This window comes from Physcomitrium patens, chromosome 13 (genome assembly GCF_059467195.1).
Source record: "Physcomitrium patens ecotype Gransden chromosome 13, ASM5946719v1, whole genome shotgun sequence".
Taxonomy (NCBI): domain Eukaryota; kingdom Viridiplantae; phylum Streptophyta; class Bryopsida; order Funariales; family Funariaceae; genus Physcomitrium; species Physcomitrium patens.
Genome location: NC_143422.1, coordinates 11,154,860 through 11,173,310, shown reverse-complemented (window position 1 = coordinate 11,173,310; position 18,451 = coordinate 11,154,860).

Here is an 18,451-nt window from a genome sequence, read left to right as displayed (position 1 = left end):
AATACCATCACTCTTATCATAAAATTTGTCCTTGGCTATGTTCAGGCTCGTCTGCAAACAAATTTGTTCTTGTTCCAGCAATTTCATTGTTTCACATCTAATGCGTCTAGTTCATGCATTCAAAACCTTGCTCGTGGTACAGGCGATAATGGCTCCCACACACGACTTGTGGTAGAAACCATCAGACAGATTGATCGATCTCATTATCAAATGAGAGCGGCCACTTTGGACACCGTCCAGTCTCAATGCAATGTTGTCGAACTACATGCGAATAGTCCAGACCGAACAAGACCAATTAAATTTCTTGTGACTTTCAAGCTTATATTTTCAGCAGCAAAAGATGACTCAACTCGGCAACGGCGAAGTTAGTATGAATGCATTTCAGAGAAAGAGAAGTGGTATTATTTGAATAGATGATTTAAGTCGCCATTTGTTTCTGATACCAATTAGTTCAAGGGTGCATCTAAATATTTGAAATGCATATTTGAAATGAAAATAAATAAATAAATAAATAAAATGTGATGCACCTAGTAAAGCTACAGAGTTATCATCAAAGATTATAAATTACTGTAAATACATCTAAATTTCTACATCAAGCTTGTTTATATTGTATATGCTCATGATAATATTTTGTATAGATTAGTACATACTTGGATGAGTAATTAAATAACTATCAAAATTAATTTGTACTAAAAGAACAACTTTTATATTTCTTATGGGATTTCTTAAAAAAAATTGTAGGGATGTTTTTTGTATTTGTATGCTTTTTAATGATGATGTGTTAATTTCAAAAATAGATAGTGGATTTTCCTACACTAATTTACATTATTATTTGTTACAAGTATAGGTTCTGTATCATTGCTTATTGTCATATTGATGCATAAATTTTAATTTAAAATATATATATATATATATATATATATATATATTATATGTTTATTTAAAGTAAAAAGTATAAGAACAATAAGAATAGTATAGTCTTTTGTCTAAAAAATGATTTTCAAAATTATACTTCTAACTTTCAAAAAATTTACTCATTACAATTTTTTTATAGGTAACTTTAAATTCAAAATTTTGAACCAGTCATGTTATTTTAAGGTAACTAAATTCTTTGATAACTATAGTTATAGAAAAAAAATAAAAACGTTTTTAATCTTAAAAAAGAAGTAATTGTTAAAAAATTAAAAATTAAACTAAATACCTAGTAACTTTTTAAGATCTTATTATTTTTTATTTCATTTCTATAGATTTATATATTAATTATTTATTTTACCTAATATTAAACATGCTTATTTCTTGAAAATAAAAAATTGGTTTTAATAAAAAGCTTAAAAATTTGTATGGAAAATAAAAATTACCAAACCAGATACTTATTGTTATAAATTTTAAAATTTAGTAATATATATATATATATATATATATATATATATATACCAAAATATATATATTTGATGATATTTCATTATTAAAAATATTTTCAAACTTTAAGCTAAGAATTGATCAAAACCTAAGCTTTAGCATTTGATATTATTATTATTATTATTATTATTATTATTATTATTATTATTATTATTATTATTATTATTATTATTTTGTATTTTTGATATGTTCTTTTTAATAATAATAGCTAAAATAGTAATGTATAATTTTTTGAATTTAAACTAGTTATTTATAGACTAAATATACTTAATAGGAATATATTTATTGGCTATAAAATAAAAGCCTATTAAATGCCAAAGTGATTGATTTATGTTCTAATATATTGTTTAGAATCTTTAGAAAAAAATAGTTAAAATTCAAAATATAAAAAGCTTTATTAATTTCTTTTATAAAAACTTTACATAGTAAAATCATACTATTTTAACATATAACTTCATTATTTTGGAGTAATAAAATAACAATAATAATAATAATACTAAAAGAGTAAAGTTAAGCATATTTATAATTATATCAAGCATTCTTGAATTGCAAATGTATAGATATTAAAGAAAATTAAAAACAAAGTCAAAATTCTAGTACATGTTTCAAAAACCAGGCCTTATTAATAAAATCACAATCTAAAGAGCTTGTCTTATTTTCTATTATTGGATAAAACTAGTAAATGAGACATATAATAAAGCTAATTTGAATACATTTTAAATTATGAATTATAATATAAATAAATAAATCTTATATTAATTATTTTAATGGCTAAAGATTTAATATAGAATATAATATAATAATTTAATATCCAAATTTTATCAATAGTGTTGAGAGATTTTTATTAAGTAAGTTTGGTCATAATAGACAATTTGGGCAAAATTGTTCTTACTTAAATTCATCTAAATAAAAATTGAGGTTGATAAAATTTATATTCAAAACTATTAAACAACATAATTGGATTTTACATGGTTACAAGCATACTCAATAGTGACTCTCTCACTCAAAAATTATATCTTTAAATATTATACTAAAAGGTGCTTCAATGACAGAACTAAATTGGCTCTTTGTAAGTTAAACAATTATGCCTAATGTTCTTGCATCAACTACATCGAAATACTCTTTTGGTTATTCTCATATCTTCTATATAGATGCAATTCTTCTTTTGGTGGCCAAATAGACATTGTATTAAAGATAGTAATATTAGAGCAACATCAATTTTATTATTGCTTAGTTTTGTCTAATACTCTAGATATGGTATCATGATGATGGCTATCGCATAAATTGCTTATTAAGCTTGAACAATATTAAAGTAAGTAATATAATTGACAATTGATTTTTTGCATAAATAGCACAATGTTAATTGCATGCACACATGAGATTCCAAATAGTTGCCATTTGTTACAATTACATGGGTAGTTTGTAAATCCAAGATATTAAATAATTGCTATGACATACATTTGAAGATAATATTGCATGAAGGAATGATGTAGTAGCCATATACAAATGTCTTTGACCATTTAATCTGTTATTTTGCAGTAGTTGATAATTGTCTAGTAATTGTATTAATAATGATATGTTGCTCATTGTACTATGCCTTGAATTGTCGACTAATTATTTTTAATATTAGAAGTAATGATATCTCATATATTTTCATGTGATAATACAAGTATATAGTGAAAAATTAAAATATGGATGTTATTATAGAAGAGCCTAATAAAAAGATATAGTAAAAAAAACAAGGATAAATTATAAGAAGGTAGTAAAAACTTTAATCTTAATGGTACCTTTTTGTACAAGAGACTTCTATTTACTTTATAGAGGCATAAATAAGCGAAATTAAAATAAATGAGATAAGTAATTAATATATGCCTATTTAGGAGAGGAATAAGAATAGATTTTAGCAAAAATTACCTCAAAATATGAAGAATTGGTATCCACAAAAGACAGGTTGTGAACCAAGGTTGAAATTAAATCCCAAGGCACTCAATTGTGTACCTACAATGACTTTGGGATTCTTTGGTTGATCAGAGAATAAGATTTGGGAGAAGACTTATGAGAGGATTTTTAAAAGTTGATTTCATGTGATTTGAAGGCATATTGAGGATTTGAGATTTGTTTGAAGTATGAAATTGTACTTAGCGGGTTTAGATTTTGAAAAATAAAAATTAGTTTATAAATTTAAAGATTTTGTGAGTTTTATAGCATATTTATAAGTAAAAATTTATTAGTTTGTTATTTTTCTTATTTTAAATATTCTTGAGAATTTTAAAATCAATCAAGTGGTTAAATTAAAGGTTACAAGAGTTTTTTTGAGATATGGTCTTAGATAATTGAAATTTAAGGCTAGTAAGAGTTTTTGTGATATTGCAATGTCTGCTAATTTAATTGAAGTAAAAATTGATGAAAGGAATTTAGACTTAGAATCTTACATACCAAAAAAGTCTTGAAGTAATTTAATGATTCAACAAGGAGACAACACTATTGGAAGATCAATATTCAACTTGAAAAAACATGGCAGTCAACATCTTAGAGGTTTTGGAAGCTTTTCTTTTAATTGATATGTTAGATTCTTTTCAAATTTTATTTCCTTGTTAATTGCTTGTTGATTGAAATCCAAGTAAAATTTTATTTAAGATTAAATTTTTAATTAATATTTATTAAATTTTTTAAATACCTATAGTAATTGATTAAGATTTATTTAAGATTTTCTTATGGTAGTTTAGGATTTGTTTAAGATTTAGTTAGAGATGTTTTAGAATTTGATCAAGAATTCTTTAGGATTTGGTTTGAGATCCTTTAGGAATTGGTTATAGAATCTTTAGGATTTGATTAGGATTTGATTATGATTTGTTTAGAATTTTGTTCTAATTATTTAAGATTGTTAGAATTTATTATAATTTTTTTAGGACTATATTTATATTTGGTTAAGATTTACTTGGAATTTATTTAGAATATATTTAAGGTTTCTATTTTTAATATTTTAAAAATATTTTTAATTTTAATATTTTTAAGATTATTGTTATTTCTTTAAGTTTTTATTATTATTATTTTTAGATTAGTTTATGACTTCTTTATATTTCTCTTATAATATCTTTTGAATTTCTTTTGGATTGATTAAAGTTTGATTATGATTTTTAAAAATTACTTAGAAGTTATTTAAGATTCTATTAGACTTGATAGGATTTTGTTATTATATTTTCTATTTATCTTCCACAATTAGGTGCCTAGTACATTCTCAATCAAATCTTTTGTTATACAAAATAAGTGGTGAATTTAATGTGAAGGCTTGAGATGGAAGGTCTTGGAGTTTGTTTATTTTTATTTTGATTTAATGGAAAAAGAAAGTTAGAGATTTGAAGGAGCTATAGAAAGAGCTTCAACTAGAGTTGGAAGTGGAGCTTCTAGTAGAGCTTCAAGTGAAGAATAAGGTATGTACATGAATCTGACCATTACAAATATGTTTTAAGCTTTTGCATTTTTTATGCAGCAACAATAAAACCATGATTGGAAGGAAGCTTTGGCAACCAAAGTATTGCAAGCAGTGAATAACAAAGTTGATCAATTTGATAGAAGAATTATTTTAAAGTGTTTAAGATGTTACGTATAGAAAATGGAATTAAATTGGATTTTTGAGAAGAAGATAATTGAGTTATTTGGACTTGCTATGGCACCAAAGATAATGGAACATGTTACATCAATTATGAAGTATTATAGGAGTTCATAGAAGACATTTTCACATACATTAAAAGACAAATATTTCTTAGAAGACATTGATCATATTACTAAGAAATTATTTCTAAAGTAGATTTAATAGCCTAATAAGAATTTACAAGCAATAAAGCTATTTAAGAAGTTAGAAAGACAATATTTTTAATTATCAAAGGTGGAGAAGTTAACATTGGAGCGAGATAAGATTGAATCATTTCTTCAAGCTGCTGATAAAGAATTATAAGAAAAATTGGAGTTGCTTCTTAAAGACAAAGAAGAAGATGAAGGATCGATAATAAAGTCGAGAAATATTAAAGATGTTGTGGATTTGTTTACAAAATAAGAAAAAAGAAAGGATAGGATTAATATTTTAAGAGTAGTATAAGCATCTAAAACTCAAGTATATATGGCACAATTAATAATGCCTATTATTTAATCCTAGCATCTACATTTAAAAAAAAAGAAAAGATATAGGAGTTGAAGAGATTATATGTAAGATACAAGATCTTCAAATCTTGAAGAAAAGACTTCTACAAACAATTTAACGGTTATTTTTAAATCAGGGTATGTACAAAGATGCATTTAGTTTGACAATGCTTGTCATACTTGGAAGGATTACAATGAATTTTATAACATGGTACAACAAGGAGTTATTTTTTGGAAAAACGGAAAGGCTGCATTGAAGGATACATGGGACCTCTTGCAAACTAATTTTAGTAAAAAAGGCATGAAAGCATTGATTCAAGAGTATTTGATAGTATATGGATTAGCAACACAAGAGAGTACGTGCTAAAATGGATGGTGACTTAGATGGAAGTATAGAAATAAGTGAATTTTAGACTTTTGCCATTTCTACAATGCAAAAATGGAAGATGCCTTGACGCAACAATGGTGAAGCAGCCATTGTCTAAGCGTTGCAGTTGATCAGACTTTCTTTGCGAGGTTTCTGACCAGGGTTCCTTTGTCGGTATGATGCACACACTCTGAGCCCAATGTCGATCTGCAATTTAAAAAAAGAAAAGAAAAAGCGTATGGCATTGCGGTCTATTTTTTCGAAGTGGTTTTGGTTGCCGTTGACGAGACTGATCACGGTGATCAGTTTTTTTTTTTTCCCTTATTGTGTTGGGTTGAGTTTCAAAGTGAGGTGGATCAAAGCGCCATTAAACCAAGCACATCAAGAAAAGAAGTTGTGTCATGTGTCGGGTCATGTCCTCCCATCAGTGTTCATCGCTACGTTTTGTGCTATTCAAGCAACTGACGAGAGAGCCCCTGCTTGTGACCGTGTCTTCTGGACGCAACAACTTCAATATGTGCACTTTTGTTGTGGAGCATGGACTAGGTCTCTCTATCGCAGCCACATACTTCAACGTGGCAAAGAACCAGGTAGTCGCCATCAATGATGATTCACAAGTTTGTTTTAAGAGAAAAAAAGAAAAAAAATATAGTTCGTACCAACCTTAATGATTGAAGGAGCATTTCCAGTTTGCAGAGAATGAGTACGACTCCAATCTAAGCAGCAGCCAACTTAACCTGAATTGCTAGGAATAATATTCGTGCTTGCTCAGCGCACGAACTCAGCACTTTTGTCTATAAATGACTTGGGAACAATTTTCTAATAGATCCAGGATGACTCTTTATTCTAGATGCTCATTGTAGAGCTCTGTAGGAGGATTGACGATAGTATGTCAAGTGTGGATCAGTTGGGATTTAATCCAATGTGTATTCTAGTTTTAGTGATCAGAAGGATGACAAGATCGACCGAGAACAATGACCATTGCTAGTAGTTTTTTATGCGGTGGTGATGCATTCATACGCAACTGGAGCACTTTTCCTATAACCGATAGTTCTTTATTTGCTTGGATGAAAAAATTCATGAATCGGATGAAGGTTAAATTAAAGATGAAGTTTTTGATATGGATGAATTCTAATCACGGATGATAAGTTATTTATGGATTAAAAGTTATTTGTAGATGTTAACTCACTTTTGGATGATTTTTTTAGCAATGGATGAAGTTTAAATAAATAAAATAAAATAAACAAACAAAAAATCAAATTAAGAGTTAAGAGAAGGAATTTCTTTGGCATGAATTTTGTAAGTAATTGGCTATTGTATGTGAGTTAATGGTATAGGTTTTGCATAATGACTTGGGTGTTTTAATAAGATTAAAGAGTGATTTAATTAGGATTTAAATAAAAGCTACAACTTATTAATCTTGTCTAGTTAATTCACTTGTTGTGAACTAAGACAACCTTCCAAATAGTAGAGGGTTGTTTATTTCACGCTTAGTGATTTAAGGAGGTTAGGAGTGAATTGATTAAGATTTAAATAAGAGCTAAAATTTCTAAGAATAAAATAGTTAATTCACTTATTATAAACTAGTGGAGGTTTATTTTAACTTATATTTTGGTGCATTTGTTGGGAGGATTATCTTATAAGTTTTAGACTTGCTTAGAAGACAATTGCTTATTTGTGTTGTGTTTTTATTTGTTTTTTTTTTATCTTGTGCTAGTACCATCTTCTAGTTTTGTTGTGGATTATTGTATTTTAGGAACTTAGAGCTGAAGAAAGAGCTTGAAAGAATTTTAGGTTGAAGAAGAAGAAGACTTAGTTATGGATTTAGAATTATTTAGGTTAAAATTGTCAGTGATCAAATTGACTCACGGGTTGTTTTAAAACAAAAAAAATGCAAGAGTAGTATCAATTAGCAATCATTAGTTGAAAAAGATTGTAAAAGATGCTAAATAAAAACAAAATAAGTAGATTAATTCTAGTTATGTATAAGAATTCTAATAGAAAATTTCAATTTTTAGAAGGAATCTTGGAGTACATCAAATAGGTACATGGTTGGAGAGGGTCCATATATGATCAAATACAATCTAGGTGTAGTCCAATTACAAATGAATACAACCAAAATACATATTAGATATGGCTTGATATAATACAAGCATAATATAAATATGATATAATCTAATAGAACTACAATCTGTAGAAGACTATACATATAAGAATTAAATACGACTTGAATACAGTTTGGATACAAAATATAGAATATAATACAATACAAGACAGGCTGAAGATCGTACGATATGTAGTGGAAATACTACACTGGAATGATAGTGGTGTAATCTAGGCATGTATCAACCACAAACGGGCTGTCATTCAAGTTTTAGGCCTACGTCTTGGTCCCGGTTATTGGGTGCAACAATTGAGGATGAGGCAGAAATTATGGAGCTTCATCCCTGATAGGAGTCTGGGCCGCTTTGGACCCCCTCTCTCTTTTCTATTTTATTTTTTTACTACGTATTCTTGGACTGCGGGCACTCCAGGATGTTTTGTTTTTGTGTTATTTCCTCTAGGTGTGTAAGATTGGAGCTGTAGTATAGGACCATCGTCTTCGTTCTTCCTTATTGCACTATAGCAAGCAGATATCACTTCAAATCGATGGTCTCTTCGTTTTCTTGTATATTGGTGTTGCAAAGAGCAGAGTAGGTTGTTCCAACAGCGGTAACTTGCGACATTACCAATTTTTCTATTATGCTTCAAAGTAGATTGTGGTGGTTGATGCCTTGTGTGGATCTTTGACTAAGCTTCCGAGCTAGTGAGAGCGTCGCATTTGGGAGCGCCGTACTAGGGCAGCATTTTTGGTAGGATCGGTGATCAGTGTTGATGCTCTCCTTAGTGGTTGATCAAAGCTTAATGTCTCAACATTCAAATTCCAAAATTCAAGTTGGGTATTTCCGAAAATAGTGGTGCTCGTCAAAGTAAATTATGTTCTTTCTTGGTCTAGTTTCCATTGATTCTTCCTCCTTCGTTGGCAAGTAGCCACGATTGATTTTCAACTGTCAAGTTAAATTAAACAACTACAAATTCGTCCCATAGAATAATAGTGTCAAGTTAGCATCTTCTTCGGTATTTGTGTCAGAGCAAGATGAATTCTTGCTTCTCCATGACACATGGTTTCTTGTACTTGTGAACAACTATTATCTTTGTGCTTAATGAATACTCTTAGGAATTAGGGCATCCAGAACTTCGTTATCCTCTAGATACTAACAAAATTGGGGTTTGTCGATGTGATCTCGATGGCCAGATATGATCTCCAAATTGAACGTAGGAAGTCAATGCTACATTATTCCCTTGTAGTAGTAGTTAACATGGACACAAACAGTCATTATTAAGGAAAAAACATCAACACCAACGAATGGTGTGAAGGAGCTTAGAGGATACTCGGCGAAGCATGGAGATCTTGAAGTTGTTGCTGCAACCAGAGCATTTGAAATTAGAGAGAGCAAGACGAGATCAGAGGCCAAGCGGACGAGCATCTATATCCAAACTTGATCTCATCAACTTCAACTCTTTTGACTAGTTGGTGGCTAGAGGCAGACTATCGTCGACTCCTATGATTCCTTGGATTTCAAACCATTGAATAAATCAAAATAAAAAATACAAATCCTTCTTGGCATTCAAATGGTCGTATCATCTCTTGCATGCATGTGAGTAGTATGAATGAGGTCCTCTTGAATTAGATGAATTAGGCCAACTTTGAATAAATTAGGATTTAAATAGATGAAGTTTAAATCAATTGGATGATAAATCATAAATGAAATTTGATTGAATTGGATGATTTTTTATTTGTGGATGAAAATTTATTCATAGATAATAAATTATCTTAGATGATATTTTATCTTGGATGACTTTTAATACTAAATAAGAAAAATTAAAATTAAAATTATTTTTAACAAAAAAAAACTTTTAAAAAATATTCTTTCATTTGCATGTTTTTTTTTTTTTTTTTTTTTTTTTTTTTGTTTTTGTTTTTTTTTAATTGCATAATTGTGTGGATTTTTTTTGTTGTGATTATATGAGTGTGGATTTTTATTAATTAAAGAATTAAGAATCTAAAACAAGAAAGGATACAACTTAAGTAATTAAAATATAAGCTAATTAATAGTTATAAATTAGAATAAATCACCTATTAGAAGGATTTATTTAAATCACAATTGTAATTTCATTAGAGTTGTTGGATACTTAATCAATTGCTAATAAAGAAGGATTGGAAGTATTAAATAATTAAAATTATTATGAACTAGATTAAATCTCCAATTAGTAGGGGTTTATTTTACCTCACATTTTGGTATGTTTGTTGGAAGTGAGACTGTTCTAATAAGCTTGGAAGACAACTAGGAAATTTTTTTAATTGATATTTGTATATAAAATTATTAAGTGGAAAATTCAAGCTTGGAGTGGTAGAAAGAGTTGGGTTTTTGGAACAACAAGCTTATTTGCAAGCATCATCAGTCCCCCTCCTTGTCAATTTCCTATTGAGGGTCTTTTTCTATTGAAAGGGAGATTTAATCACCTCCTATACATCTTGTATTACTTCTTTGTATCTTTATAATTTTCCTATGAAAGGCCACTCACTAGTGGTAGGGGAATTTAATCACCTCTTCTATCCCTTATATCTATTTTTTTCACAATAGTTGTGTAGAAAAGAACTCAACATGGACTCAAAAGAATTCTTCATTAACAAGAGAAGAAAAAGAAATTAAGAAGAAAAAGAAGTAGATAGAAAAAAATAGAAAAGAAAAGTTTAAAGAAAGAATAAAAAATAATAACAAACAAAACAAAACAAAACAAAAAGAAGAAGAGAGGAAAAGTGAAGACCAACAAATCCAAGTTAAATATTTTTTTAATAAAATTCATTGATTTTTAATTTATTTTGCTAACATAGATTGTGAGGTGAGAAAAAGAGATACAAAAAGAAGAAGTAACGCTAATACCTTAAAATCAAATAAGTTCTCAGACTTTGACATTTATTTTTTTTCTTTGAAATTTTAAGAAGTTTGCTTAAATGTAAGGAATAGGAGCTAGGAGTTGGAAGGTAGAACCTAGGAATAAGACTCAAAAAAAAAAAAAAAACTTTCAAAGCCCTTATACAATATTTTTTTTAAAGGGATAAATAGAACCTTAGAAAATCCTTCCTCTTCCAATCTAAAAATTTCCCTTTGACATTTAAATTTGACATTGGTTAGAAAAAAGTTGCAGGTAGGATTTCTTTAACATATGCTAGATTGGTTGGAGATACAGCTAAATAAGTTCTTCTTCAACATGGTTTGATTGTTTTGTAAAGAGCACTTTTGTACAATAAAAACTTATTATTAATTGTTATTGTAGGTAATTTCTTTATTGTCATAGTATAAAGAGGCAAGAAAAAAAGAGAATTAGGCTCCTTACTATTGTGATACAAAATTCTTTTTTACAACTAAGATTGCTTAGAGGAAGTCCTACACATTGTAGTTCTATATAGTAATTAAAGTCAGAAAACTCTTGCTTGAGGTCATATTCAAGCAATCATTCTCTTTTTAGTTGTTATTTATTTATTTATTTATTTATTTATTTATTGTTTCTCTTCCTTGTCAAAAGGTACTTTAAATGGATTGTAGGTAGATATCAAGGACAAGAACTCGATAAAAAAAACAATTCAAATGAGTGAGCCTTCACTCAAGAAGAGGTAACAAAATATAAATAAACAAGTATGTCTATTGAAAGAGAAACTAGAATGGCTATTGCCAAAAGCTAAAAAAACTAGAGACCCTTGAAACTAGACTAGAAGTAAGAAAGGAGTTGACAAGAGTGAAGAAGCCTTCACTCTTGTCTCTATATATACTATCTAACTAGGGGCTACGTGGCGACGTTCTATAGGACCTCCAATATGTGTTGACTTTGTAGGACACATGCCTTGACTTACAAGACAAATTTTTCTATATGTAGGCCACATAGTTAGCTTGATTTTCAAGCTAACAACATGTGTGGCACATGGCCAACTTGTTGACCACGTTTCTAATCCAAAAAGTCAATTAAAGACACCTATGAAGTCAAAGCAACATCTAAGAAGTTTCTAGGAAGCTTTTATATTAAATACTATAGAACTAACTTACTTTTACTTACTTTTACTTACTTCTACCTATTTCTATATGTAATTATTAGCTTATATGATTATGGCCGTGACATTACCCCCCCTTCTAGAGACGAGTTCCACGAGGAGCGGTCATCATATGTTGAAGAAATCTATGATGCGACAAATTGTATTCGCCACATACTCTGATCTTTGTTCTCTTCGAAGATGATTGATAGGGCCTCTCAACCATCGGTAGTGTCCCATATCAGGACGGGAAGACCACCCAGTTATTTGATCATTGTTGAGGCCTTCGTAACTTCCTTCGAATAGAATATTTGGAACACCATCAAGAGTTGTTCCTACCTCTAGCAATATCACCAAACATCGAGAATCTCTTCCAAGGTCGTGATACCAAACGCGTTGTATCTCACCATCTATACGAGGAAGAACATGTCGTTCTTGAAGATCTTCATCTCGATTGCGTCGTCTTGAAGGTTGTGACAATCGCAATGTCTCATCCGGTAAGTCAGCAAACGAAGGTTATTGAGTTGAATCCGCTGGTTGTTGGCTCTCCATCTAATTAGCGTCACAAATGCAAAGAAGTTACAAACAAGGATAGGAAATTGAATGTTATCTTACCTCGATCTTGTCTCTTTTATAAGAGAGGTTTTCATCTTGGTTTTGATGGATGTCGTTCATGAAAAACTTTAACTTTAGCTGATGCATTTGCTAGATTCCTTGATGGCTCCCATGTGTGCTCACTAATATCATATCCATGCCAATGAACAAGATATTCCAGCTTATTTCGGCGCCGCCTTGAGTCTAATACCTCTTCCACCTCAAATTCTTCATTATTGTCCACTTCTATAGGAGCCGGTGGCATTTGTCTTCTTCCTTGTATATCCATTGTCTTATATGGTTCAAGAAGAGATACGTGGAATACAGGATGGATCTTCATTGACTCCGGTAGGTGTAACCGATATGCAACTGGGTTGATCTGTGCAGAAATAGAAAATGGTCCCAGCTTTCGGTAGTCCAACTTGTCGCAAGGACGATTGGTCTTGATATTACGACGAAGTAGCCATACCTTATCACCCACGTTGAGTTGTAGTTGCTCCTTACGATATACATCTGCGTTTATCTTTTGTCGTTCTTGAGCTTCCTTCAACTGCGCCTTCATTATTGCATGTAACTCTAACAACCAATTTGCCATATCTTCTGCTATAGGATTTTCAACTTTTAAAAAATCAAAAGCATCAAGTCGTGGATGATAGCCATAATTAGCAAAGAAAGGTGTTTGTTGCGTGGAAGAATGTACCATATTATTATAAGCAAACTCTGCCAATGGCAGAAGGGTTGTCCAATCATCTTGTTGGTAGTTGATGGTACACCTTAAATACTGCTCCAAGACTTGGTTAACGCGCTTTATTTGTCCATCAGTTTGAGGATGGAAAGCCGAAGATAGCTTTATGTCTACTTTTAAAATCTTGAAAAGGGTCTTCCAGAATCTCGACACAAATTGAGTTCCCCTATCTGATATGATATCTTTAGGTAATCCATGGTAGTGATAGATATTATCAATGAAAAGCTTAGTTGTTTCTTCACCTGTGATAGATTTTGTACATGGCACAAAGTGTGCCATCTTGGTGAAACAATCTACTATCACAAATATAGAATCATAACATCTTGAGCTTGGAAGATTTGTGATGAAATCCATAGAAACAGAAGACCATCGTTGTTCTGATATAGGTAATGGTTGAAGAAGTCCGTAAGGTCGATGACGAGGAGTTTTTGATCTTGAACAAATATTACATGATTGTACAAAGTCTTTGACTGACTTCCACATTTGTGGCCACCAAAAATCTCTTGATATGAGTTCTAAAGTCTTATTATATCCAAAGTGTCCTGCTACTGGAAAATCATGACATGCTTGAAGAACACGTAAACGTGCTTCTCCTTCTGGAACATATAGGCATCCTTCAAAATATAATAGATTATTCTTGAACTCGAACTTAGAAGAATCATGAGACTTAGAAGAATTATTCTTGATATCATGAACAAGAGGGTCTGAGGACATACTGGACTGGATTTGTTTGAGAAAAGTTGAATCAACAGTCAATGTTGATTTCATTGCTCGGAGATGAAATTGCTCCGGTTTCAAGAGGACCGTTCTTTGTTGCTCAAAAGCTGCATCTCCTTCTTTTGGTGCAAAATAAGAACGTCTAGACAATGCATCGGACAAAGCTTATTGCTTTTTTGGCCGATAAGTGATAACGAACTTGAATCTTGACAAAGACATACTCCAACGAGCTTGACGACGATTCAACACACGTGCTGACATGAAATACTCGAGGTTCTTGTGATCTATATACACAGTGACTAGACTAGAAGCGCTTTCTAGATAATGATGCCATTCTTGAAAGGAATCCACGATTGCAAGCAGTTCTTTATCGTGGATCTCATAATTGATCTCGGCTGCTGAGAATTTTCTTGAATGAAAAGCTATCGGATGAAGTTTGTCATCTGTTCTCATTTGTGACAAAATTGCACCCAAGGCAAAATCCGATGCATCTGTTTCCATAAAAAATGCCTTGGAAAAGTCAACACGATATAAGACTGGTGCAGAGACAAACGATGTCTTCAAGGCTTCAAATGCTACTTTCGCTTCTTGATTCTATTGAAATTTATCTTTATAGGTCAAGCGTGTAAGTGGAGCTGCAACTCGTGAAAAGTCTTTGATGAAGATCCGATAGTAATTGGCAAATCCCAAGAAACATTGGACATCTCTTACTGTCCTTGGAATCTTCCAATCCATGATTGTCTGGACTTTCTTAGAATCCATCATGAGACCATCATTTGAAATGATGTATCCTAAAAAGTCAACTTGAGTAGTGTGAAATACACACTTTTTCATCTTGGCGTACAATCCTGCATCTCTAAGTTTTTGTAATACTTGACGAACATGTATTTCATGTTCTTCGACGTTCTTAGAATAGATCAGGATATCATCTAGGTAGCAGACGACAAAATTGTCTAAGAATTCATGAAATACATCATTCATGAGATGTTGAAAAGCAGTTAGTGCATTCGTGAGTCCAAAAGGCATGACATTATATTCAAAATGTCCGTACCTGGTTCGAAATGCAGTCTTCCATTCATCTCCTTCATTGATTCGTACTAGATTATATGCTCCTCTTAGATCTATTTTTGTATAAATCTTAGCTTGATTCAACTGGTCAAGGAGTCCTGATATCAAAGGTAAAGGATATCTGTTCTTGATTGTGATCTTGTTGAGTCCTCGATAGTCAATATACATTCGCAAAGATCCATCTTTTTTCTTTACAATTAGAATTGGAGCTCCTACTGGAGATTTTTGAATGGCGTATGAAATTCTTCGCTAAATTCTCGTCAATATATGTCTTGAGTTGAGCCAACTCATCTTGCGATAAACTATAAATTGGTCCAAATGGTGGCTGAGTTCCTTCCTTGAGGTCGATTGAACAATCATATGGGCGATGCTCAGGAAGAATATCTGCATTCTTTTTCTCAAAAACGTCTTGATAATCTTGATATTGACTTGGAATGCCACTTGAAGTCTTTACGCTTTCAGAAATAGGTGCAGCATAAATAGCAAAAGTTGATCCTTCTTTTGCTGCATGTATAAATGCTTTTGCACCTATAAGTACGAGTTTTACTATACTAGACTTATAACTTTTTACTTGGTTGGTAGAACTATTAATAATGCTTTGGGAAAAGTTAAGTTTACGAGAATTCTAATCTATTCGAGAGTTAGATTTTTTTAGGCACGATAAACCTAAAATAACTAGATTGGACGGAGATTTAATTATGTTAAAAGCTATGTAGCTAATATGACCGTTTATTGTTACTTTTATAGGGCGAGTTTCATGAGTGACATCTCCAGAAGACAAAGGACGGCCATCAATGACTTCTAGATGTACGGGTTTAGTTTTCTGTACAAAAAGTATTTTATAACTTTTAACAAATTGTTCATCTAAAAAATACGCTGAGGCTCCCGAATCTAATAAAGCAAAGGCTTTGTAATTCTTAGGTCCTAAATATAATTCTATTATAAAACAAGAAGAGGGTTCTGAGGAGAGGATAGGACCTTCATTAGGAATTGTACAAGGTTCCAGCTGCACGTTCTCTATTGTAGCTGGACGAATCCGTTTTCCGACATGTTGTCTTCTTTGACCGCCGTACCCCTTATTTTATAGTTACGTTGTTTCTTTGGACAATGTTGAGCAGTGTGCTTAGGTTCTCTGCAGTATAAACATAATCCTTCTTGACGACGACAAATCTTTTCTTGCTCAGTTAGGGGTTTAAAACGTACCGCGTCAATTTGCATGTCTTCTACTTTCGAATGTACGTTTGGCGAAGATGCTGATGTTGCCATTGAGTAATAATGTTGAGGTTCCCGTGAATGATTCTCGGATCGAAATTCGAAAAGTCGATTATTATATTTTACCACAAAATCGATTGCTTGATTCAAAGTTTGAGGATTAGGTAAATTGAGCATCAATTTCTTTACTTCGTATTGCAATCCATAAAAAAATTGACTGATGAGTGCAGCATCATCCCACTTGATGTCAATTGCAAGTTGTCGAAATTGTGAAGCATACATTGTTACTGAGCGGTTTTCTTGTCGCAGAATTCGGATCTTGTTTGTTGTGACACGAGTTGCATCGTGTTCACCATACATAGATCGAAACTCCGCCAAAAAAGCTTTCAAATTGTCTAATATTGGATTTCGTTGTTCAAGAAAAGACAAAAACCACGATAATGCAGAACCAGAAAGTAGAGTGCCAATAAACCTGACTTGTGATCTTGGAGTTGGATAGCTTTGCGGTTGAAGTTCAATTGCCAATTGTACTTGATTGATGAACCCTCGAAACTTTGATCTTGTACCATCAAATTTCTCGAGTAAAGCAATTCTTGGTTCTCTAGTTCTTACAGGGTGTTGTACAATTGGAGAAGGAATGTGATTTGGTGCAGATGTTGAAGCAGCTCCGATCATCTCTATATCTCCACTTTCTACTATTTTTGTTCTTTCCTATATTGGTGAATTGAGTTGATGCATCGTAAGCATTAACTCCCTCAATTGTGCTTGCATTTGTGCCATTGCACTCTTCATTTCAACAAGCTTTGCCATAATGATACTAAGAAGAAAAATTTGTCTGATATTGCTGAAGACAAAAGAAATAGAAAAGACTTGATGACAAAGAAGATACTAAGAACAATATCATTTTTGAAGTGGGTAATCCGCAAACTTCTAATATGCTTATGTCTTGTCAAGAGAAAGGGGTAATCCACTCTTACTCAAGAAAAACAAAGCTCTGATATTGTAAGTGGACTCTTGTCAATCTGTCAAGGACAAGAACTTGATAAAAAAAACAATTCAAACAAGTGAGCCTTCACTCAAAAAGAGGTAACAAAATATAAATAAACAAGTATGTCTATTTAAAGAGAAACTAGAATGGCTATTGCTAAAAGCTAAAAAAACTAGAGACCCTTGAAACTAGACTAGAAGTAAGAAAGGAGTTGACAAGAGTGAAGAAGCCTTCACTCTTGTCTCTATATATACTATCTAAGTAAGAGCTACGTGGCGACGTTCTATAGGACCTCCAATAGGTGTTGACTTTGTAGGACACATGCCTTAACTTACAAGATAAGTTTTTCTACGTGTGGGCCACATAGTTAGCTTGATCTTCAAGCTAACAACATGTGTGGCACATGGCCAATTTTTGACCACGTTTCTAATCCAAAAAGTCAATTAAAGACACCTATGAAGTCAAAGCAGCATCTAAGAAGTTTCTAGGAAGCTTTTATATTAAATACTATAGAACTAACTTACTTTTACTTACTTTTACTTACTTCTACCTATTTCTACATGTAATTATTAGCTTATATGATTATGGCCGTGACAGTAGATGAGCCAAAATTTAAAATTGCTTGTAGAATTAATAGATTAAATTGAATAATACATCTATAGTTATACAAATAGATTGCTCCATTAGAACTAAGCAATCCAACCTATCTTCACCTATAGAAAATTGAGAAATAATTGTTAAGAAAACCAAATAAAAACTCAAATGTATTAAAGTCCAAACATTGAACAAACATCTTCCACTTCCAATATTAGAGGACGTTTACGTTTTAATTCCATTTTTAGAATAAATTTAGTATTTTACACCAACAAAATTACCAACAAAATTTGGAAAGGCAACAATCTTATGCTCTATCTTATTGAAATTAAGGTAGTATAGATTCCAATTCTCAATCTTAGCCTCAAAAAAACCTAACCAAGGCTTTAGGAACCAATCACAACAATAGCAAGAGGTACAGAACGTTTATGACAAAAGACACCTATTGAATAATTGTTGGATAGAAAATAGAATAATGTGTGG